Source organism: Neomonachus schauinslandi, chromosome 9 (assembly GCF_002201575.2).
Source record: "Neomonachus schauinslandi chromosome 9, ASM220157v2, whole genome shotgun sequence".
Taxonomy (NCBI): Eukaryota; Metazoa; Chordata; class Mammalia; order Carnivora; family Phocidae; genus Neomonachus; species Neomonachus schauinslandi.
Window position 1 is genome coordinate 40,791,344 of NC_058411.1, and position 8,059 is coordinate 40,799,402.

General features: G+C 39.0%; 1 non-coding gene across 1 annotated transcript; it reads left to right on the top strand.

The window, feature by feature from the left end:
* Positions 1–3,969: 3,969 nt before the first annotated feature.
* Positions 3,970–4,042, top strand: TRNAK-CUU. The gene has a single exon. It is a non-coding gene; the product is annotated as a tRNA-Lys (tRNA).
* Positions 4,043–8,059: the final 4,017 nt, after the last annotated feature.

Genomic DNA, 8,059 nt, shown 5'->3' on the forward strand with positions numbered 1-8,059 from the left:
CCTCACAGGTAATCGACTTGTTTGAGGAGGGGCTCCATTCCATTTCCTAGAAATTATTATTTACCTTTTATATTATCCCCTTCTTTCGCTACTTTATTCTTTCTTAAAGCAAAACGGAGAGATGTTCTTACACTCCTACAAAGACCAGAGAAAGTGATAGGGGAGAGGTCTCCCTTCACCCTGGGAGTCCTGTTTCCGACCCAGTATCTTGAGGGCATCCCCTTCCCTTTCTCACAAGAAGGAAGGAAGTTTCACTCTAAAGTGCACGTGTGCGCTCAGGTCGGAATTTTACAGAAGCATTAGTACCTTTTCTATGAGTATAACTCTATTTAGTAGAATTAAGGATAAGACTGATTATTTACTGAGTTCTAATATGTCCCAAGTACTGTGTTGAACACTACTAATAAAAACGGTGAAGGAGATAATCCTATCCCTCATGGAGTTTACATTCAATGAGAGGAAATGAACCAAAAAAAAAAGTAAATAGGCAAAATAGTTGCACCTTGTAGTTAAAAGGGAGAAGAGACAACAGAGGTTTGAACTTTAGGCCTGGTACTTAGGGAATGACTTTCTGATTGGCTAATATTTAAACTGATTGTTACAGGAATATAAGCTTGTTATAGGAACTGTCAGGTCAGTCTGACCTGTCACGGTGATTAAGGGGTTGAGGTGACAGGAGGTGAAATCAGAGAAGACATGAGACCGGATCTAGTGGTTTGGATTTTAATCTGGTTGTAAATGGAAGGCCATCAGCATCTTTTTTTAACTGTTAAATACTTCAGTGTATATTCCCCCCAAACAAGAACGTTCTACATATTCACAATACAATTATGAAAATTAGAAAATTAACAATACTATTTTCTAATCTACACACTTTATTTAGATTTTGGCAATTCTCTCAGTTCCTTTCATAGCAAAAGAAAATCCAAGATCACCCGTTGCATTCAGTTGTCATGACTCTAGCCTCCTTTAAGCTGGAAAATAGTTGCTTAATATTAGGTTTCATGGCATTAACATTTTTGAAGACTACAAACCATTTATTTTATGGGATATCCCTCAATTTAGGTTTGTACGATATTTTCTCATGATAGGATCCAGGTGATACATTTTTGGCAGGAATGCCACAAAAGTAACCTTGCATTCATATTAGAGCATTAATATTAGGAGGCACATGATGCCAATTTGTTCCATTACTGATGATGTTAACTTTGATCACTTGCTTAAGATTTATCCACCATAGGGTGCCTGGGTGGCTCAGTCGTTAAGCGTCTGCCTTTGGCTCAGGTCATGATCCCAGGGTCCTGGGATTGAGTCCCACATCGGGCTCCCTGCTCGGCAGGAAGCCTGCTTCTCCCTCTCCCACTCCCCCTGCTTGTGTTCCTGCTCTCGCTATCTCTCTCTCTGTCAAATAAAAAAAAAAAAAAAAAGATTTATCCACCATAAAGTTTCTATTTTGCCCTTTGTAATTAATAAATATCTTGTGAAGAAATACTTTTGACACTATCCTTGTAAATATCCTGCTTCTCCTCAATCTTTCACCCACTGATTATAGTATCTGATGATTCATATTTGAATGGATTATTGTTATGACGCTTGCTAAATGGCGATTTTCTAATTCCATCATTCCTTCCACATATATTATTGCCTTTCTACTGTCAGGTCATCAGCAGTTTTTTAAGCAGGGGAATTATACGATCTAATTTATGTTATTAAGTGATCTCTCTTGCTTCAGTGTGAAGACTGATAGATAAGGGAAAGTAGAAGCATGGAGACTAGTTGGAAAGCTATCGTAGTCCTGTGGGCAAGAAGTAACAAGAATGATTTGGACTAGACAGTGGCGGTGGAAGTGGAAATGTGCAGATGGATTTTAGATATGTAGGGCTTGCTGAAATATTGGATGTAGAAGAAAAGGGAGAGTGAGGAATTTCAGTTGCTTCTCCCGCTAATGAAGCATTATAATGAATGGTTAGTTTTTATACTTGAACAAATGGATAAAAGATTTGAATTTATTTGGAAGGCAAGCCATTGAATTTACCTAACCCTCATTGAAATATTCTAGTTGCAATTTTTTCATGAGGAGTTTTAACGAGAGTATTTTGACCAGCGTAGGCCAATAAAGTGCTGAAGAAAGCTTGAAGGTAAAATAAATACTCCAGACTTGGTTAGGGGTTCAGTTAAACTTTTAACTAACTTCACTATTTGCGTATGATAAATGTGATTTGAGTGCCCAGTGACTACTATATATTCATTAATTAAGAATCTGGAGCTCTGCAGCGCCTGAGTGGCTTAGTCAGTTAAGCCCATGGCTTTGGCTCAGGTCATGATCCCAGGGTCCTGGGATGGAGCCCCAGGACGTCGGGCTCCCTCCTCAGCAGAGGAATTTACTTCTCCCCCTCCCCCTGCTCATGTGCTCTCACTCACTCTCTCTCTCTTTCAAATAAATAAATAAAATCTTTAAAAAAAAAAAAAGAATTTGGAGCTCTTTCTGAACTTATCAGATGAATTGCCTATTTGGGAGGTGGACTCTTGATGTATCTTGTATCTTGGAAGAATGCATTGAATTGTGGTCTCAGGTTCTTGATTTGCCTGATTCACTGGGAAACTTAAAAGGTATGGGTATGGATTTGTTTGTTTTAATTAAGTTACTCCAAATTACTTTTGGAAGTAGTGCATATACAATTGGTATGTAATTTGCACGTATCTTTCTTATAGGATGGTAAGCTTTTTAAGGTTTTCAGAATCTGTTTTATATTTCTATCTATCAGAATACATACCGCAGTGCTTTGTATATGGTAAGTACTTAATAAATGTGTTGAAAATATAAATTAATATCCCAGGTACATTCTGCCAACTTATAAAAATAAACCAGAGTTTGCAATTGCAAGAAAAAAACTGTTAATGAATAATTGTATTTTAATACTTTATAAATCTTGAATTTTTAAATATTCTACTTAAATCCTAGGCATACCTTAAGTAATTTAAATGTATAATATTATTTTATGCCATACCTTAATATTTTTTTCAATTAAGTAGCTTAGAAAATGTGATGATCAATGTGTTTAATTTCTAAATACTGAACTTCAAGTATTCTTGTTATTCTTTGTTATATACAATTAGGCTTTAGATTGCCCCCAACAAAGAGATTTGCAGAGTTTGAGATTTGAGACTAGTATCTCAGAATATGAATATCAGATTTGCAGATTTGAGACTAGTATCTCAGAATATGTATATTTCCATAGGAGATTATTCCATTGTCTCAGCTTGTCAAAATTTGATCAAAATCAGTTCTTCTCTTTTCCTCTTAGAATTAATATTCTTTACCATAGGATTCAGTGATTCTATAATCCTTTCATCCCCGCTTCTGTCATTTGAAGTGGGTGGTACTAACAACCTCTGAGAGTCCTGTCTCCATTGTCAGGCAGTTACTGGAAAGAGATCTTATTTTAATTGAACCAGAATCCGCTTCCTCAATTTAACTCTCCTTGGCTAGATCTTATTAAAGGAAAAATAGCTAAGCGCTACTGTTCTTCAGTGAAACTAACATCACAGAGGTTGGACTTTGTTTTCTAATGTTGCCCCCCAAATTGTAGGAATCCAATTTGCCTTTTGGTAGAAAGTCGCTAGCCTTAATAAGTGTTTCTGCAAAGAATATAACACATTTGGCAGTAAATATTTTAAAACACAAGAAAAAAGATTCATTCACTCTGTAATAATATAGACTTGCATAAGTTTTAAGTGATCTTGGGATACACATGCCATAAAAATTATTAAATCTAAAAAAATTTTTTTAAATATTAAATCTAAGAACAATTAAAGAAATGTTTTAAAAGATTCTTAAAAATAATTCGGAAGTGCTTATCTATTATATGTTACAAAATTCTTTTATGAATAAAAATAATGGTGGAGGAAAAAAAGCAAATGTAGTTGAATACTCATCAAGAGAGAGAAAAACGCCGCCGCTTTCCAAGCGCCCGGCTAGCTCAGTCGGTAGAGCATGGGACTCTTAATCCCAGGGTCGTGGGTTCGAGCCCCACGTTGGGCGAGTGTTTTGGGATATACTTCCTATTTTCACCTAAACATTTTAGGGTTTCTCCAAAGTATTATAACTAAGGAGAGTTCCTTAAACCAAATTAATACAAATACTTTCAACATTAACCAAATCTATGGAAAAAAAGACTTCATTTTGCAAACAAAACAGGTCTCACGCTTGCGCACTTGAAAGTAAACGTTTCTCTTCCGCGATGCCTCCCCCAACCACCACGTTAAGGCACAGAGGACACTGAAAGGTTTAAAGTCGAGACTGGTTTTCTGTGTTACTATGCAGACTTGCATAGTTGTTGGTAGAGGGCGATTTTTCCTTTTGTCAGAACAAAATGAGAGCGCCAATCTGGGCAGCTTTCCAAGAACTAAGAGATCCTGTGTAAAAGCTCTCTTCCTTTCACGTCTATTTTACGTTTTCTTCCTCTCAATATAGGGCGTGTCCTGAGGAAAGGGGCGGGAGGCGGGCGAGGAATACCCCCTGGAGGAATAAAGAAAGAACACCGTGAGAAACGCTTCTTTCCGTGGTCGGCCCTACACAGACCGTGCATACATCCAGTTTTCTTCCATTGTTCCTGGGACCGTACTTGGGATCCATCCATCCAACTGGGTGGAAATCGGGAGGTTAGTATTCTGTTAAGGGTGAAGCTCTTTGACACAGAGGCACAAGAGAGCGGAGATGTGAAAATTCGGAGAGGCAATTAGGTATTTTGGGGAGGCAGGACTTCCGCCTTCTTCCCCGCTCTCTGAGAAGTTTGAAGTGATCAGCAAGAGAAAGCACGCCGCCCGAAGGCCCGTCCCAGGAGCTCACTGACCCCGCCAGGAGGGGCACGATCCAGGCTCCCAGCCCAAGCCAACCGCACCTAAAGCACCAGTGTCTATACCTCCGCCGGTTATCCAGCGGCTTTCCTCCTACCAAACGACCATTTTTTCCTCTCCCTTCCTTCAACAAACAAACATGCTGTTATTTATCTTAAAACAGAACAAAAACTTTGACCTAATTTTCCCGCAGGCGGTTACCATTCGATTTCTCTGCAGTCTTCTAAGCTCACCATTCGTCTCCCAGCCCCTTCAAAAAAGACCAAAAACCACACCTGTAGTTGAACCAATTTGGTTTATTATACATCGCATAGAGGGATGTGGGGTGTCTGTTATGAGGGTGTTACAAAGAACCTATTATAGGATCTGGGCTTTCCTTGGGTAATTTTGCGGGGGTGGGGACCCCTAACAAGTGAGGGCCCCTTCTGGTTTGGGTGTTCTCAAAAGCAAGGGCAATTCTACCATCTCCATAAAACTTACTAATAGGAAGAGTAGACTAAAGGAGGGATAAAGCTGAGATTGGTAAAGTCACTCATTTAGCAAGAGGATGTTTGCTGTTTCCAGTTGGACAGTGACCAATTTGTCTCAAGTGGATTTTCTGTGAGTCTGCAATGCAATCCCAGGCCTCCTGCACTTCTGACCAATTGGCTATAAATCAGGGATTCCCATAATCCTCTCCTCCAGGTTGATAATTTCCTAGAATGGCTCACAAAACTCAGAAAAAGTTTACTTATTCCGGGTTTATTATGGATACAACTCAGAACCCCGGTATGGAAGAGGTGCATAAGGCAAGGCTTCCAAGCTGTCTTCTGGCACATCCTCCTCCCAGTGCCTGGGATGTGTTCACCATCCTGGGAGCTCTCTGAACCCCGCAGGTTAGGGATTTTTAATGGAGGCTTCAACAGGTAGGCATGATTATTAACTCAATTTCCCATCCCTCTCCTCTCCCTAGAAGACAGGGTGTGTACACACGTGCAAAAGTTCTAAGCTTCTGTGGCTTGGGTCTTTCTGGTGAACAGCCCCTCATCCTGAAGTGATCCAGGAACCCATCAAGAATTGTCTCATTAGAAAAAAAGACACTCTTATTACCCAAGAAATTCCAAGGGAGTTAGGATTTCTGTATAAGATGCTCCTAACACCCCCATCACACAGGAAATTACAAAGATTTTAGGGAGCTCTGTGTCAGGAACCAGAGACAGAGACCAAATATGTATTTACATCACACTTGCCTAACTTCTCTTTGTTCAAGTCATAAATGAGCCCAACCCTAACCACTGTTTTAATCAGCAACTACCCCACCATCTACTTTACCCTACACTGTTTTTCCCGTAAGTTATTTTCTAAGTCACTGTTACTCTGTTTCTTCACTTCCTCCACCCCTTAGAATGGAAGATTTTTGTCTTGGCTCATTAATGTATCGCAAGCACCTAAATTAGTATCTGGCAGATGTTCAATAAATACATGCTGAACTGGTGAATTAAGTAGGGTGTATTAGTTCCCCTGGGCTGCTCTAACAAAGTACCACAAACTGGGTGGCTTAAAACAATGGAAATTTATTGCCTCACGCACAGTTCTGGAGGCTAGAAGCTTGAAATCGAGGTGTACACTGAGTCATGCTCTCACAGGCTCTCTTGAACATTTTATGCTTGTTTCTGGTGTCACCAGCAATCCTTGGTGTTCCTGGGCTTGCAGCTGCCGAACTCCCATTTCTGCCTTGGTTATTACCTGTTTTCTCCCTATGTACCTGTCTCACATGGCATTCCCCTCACGTTATAAGGATACCGGTCATATTGGGTTAGGGTCCAGCATAATGACCTCATGTTAATTTGATTATATCTGCAAAGACTCTACTTCCAAATAAGGCCATATTCACAGGTACTGGAGGTTAGGACTTCAACGTATCTTTCTGCAGCACGCAATTCAACCCCTAACAGAGGGCTCGATTCCTTAACCCTACCCAATAGGTGTCTGTCACTTTATAGCTACCTACCTATAAGTCTCTATTTTAGTCAGAGATCTTTTTCATACTATTCAGTGATGAAAAACCTCATAAATAATTCAACAGAATTTTAAAAATCACATTTACTACAAAAAATGATGTTACTAGTGAATCCATACTATTGATAACTAATGGTACACCTACTCCGGGCAATCCCACTGAGAGCTTTCAAAGTTAAGAAATAAAGGGGCTTTGTTCTTATGGAGCTTACATTCCAGAAAAGATAAAACCTGTATAGAAACAATTACAAGGTGAAAATTGTAAGTGCATCAGTTATAGATATGTGCTTATGGGAAAAATGACTACTTTGGGGGAAGGGTGCTATAGAAGAGTGGCAGGTCCAAAGGATAAAAGAACCTCACTTTTCAGAATGAATATATTAGGAAATTGGATGGCAAAAGTGATCTTTCATAGTTTTAGTCACTGCTTTTAATATAGTTTTCAAGTTCTTCATGACCCAATCCTAAATTATAATTAGCAATGCTTCATCCCAATGCCAAATGTTTTAAGATTTTGTATAGAGAATTCAGTTCATATAGACTGGAATAACTCCAATTCTTAAAATTCTACTCATCCTTCAGGAACAAGGGTAAAAGTATATAGCTTTCTTCAACTCCCTGCTCAGAATTAACTACATCAGATGGGTTGAGGGATGGGGTAACCGGGTGATGGGCATTAAGGAGGGCACGTGATGTGATCAGTACTGGGTGTTATATACAACTCATGAATTATTGAACTCTACATCTGAAACTGATGATGTACTATATGTTGGCTTATTGAATTAAAAAAAAAAAAACCCAAATATTATTTACATGAAAAAAAAAGTTAACTACATCAATAACAAGCAATTGATATCCTTAAGGCTGCTACCACATTCTGTCTGTATCATCAGTTGTGTACCCGCCACTTCTGTTAATCTGAAAACCTCCTAAGGGTAAAGGTCCATGTCTCACTGTTGTAGCATTTAACACACAGCAGACAGTCAATAAATCCTGAGTCTTAGTCTTGTGCTACTATAGTAGTAGTAGTACATGGTGACAAAGTACAGCTAGTATTTTTTAAATGCACACACACACATACACACCAGTTCTTTCCTTTTTTTTTTTTTTTTTTTCCTTATATTCTTTCCTATTCTTAATGCCAGGAACCAGCTCTTTCAAGTGTTGGTTGGTGCTGGTATCTTCACACATAAAGTATATGGCA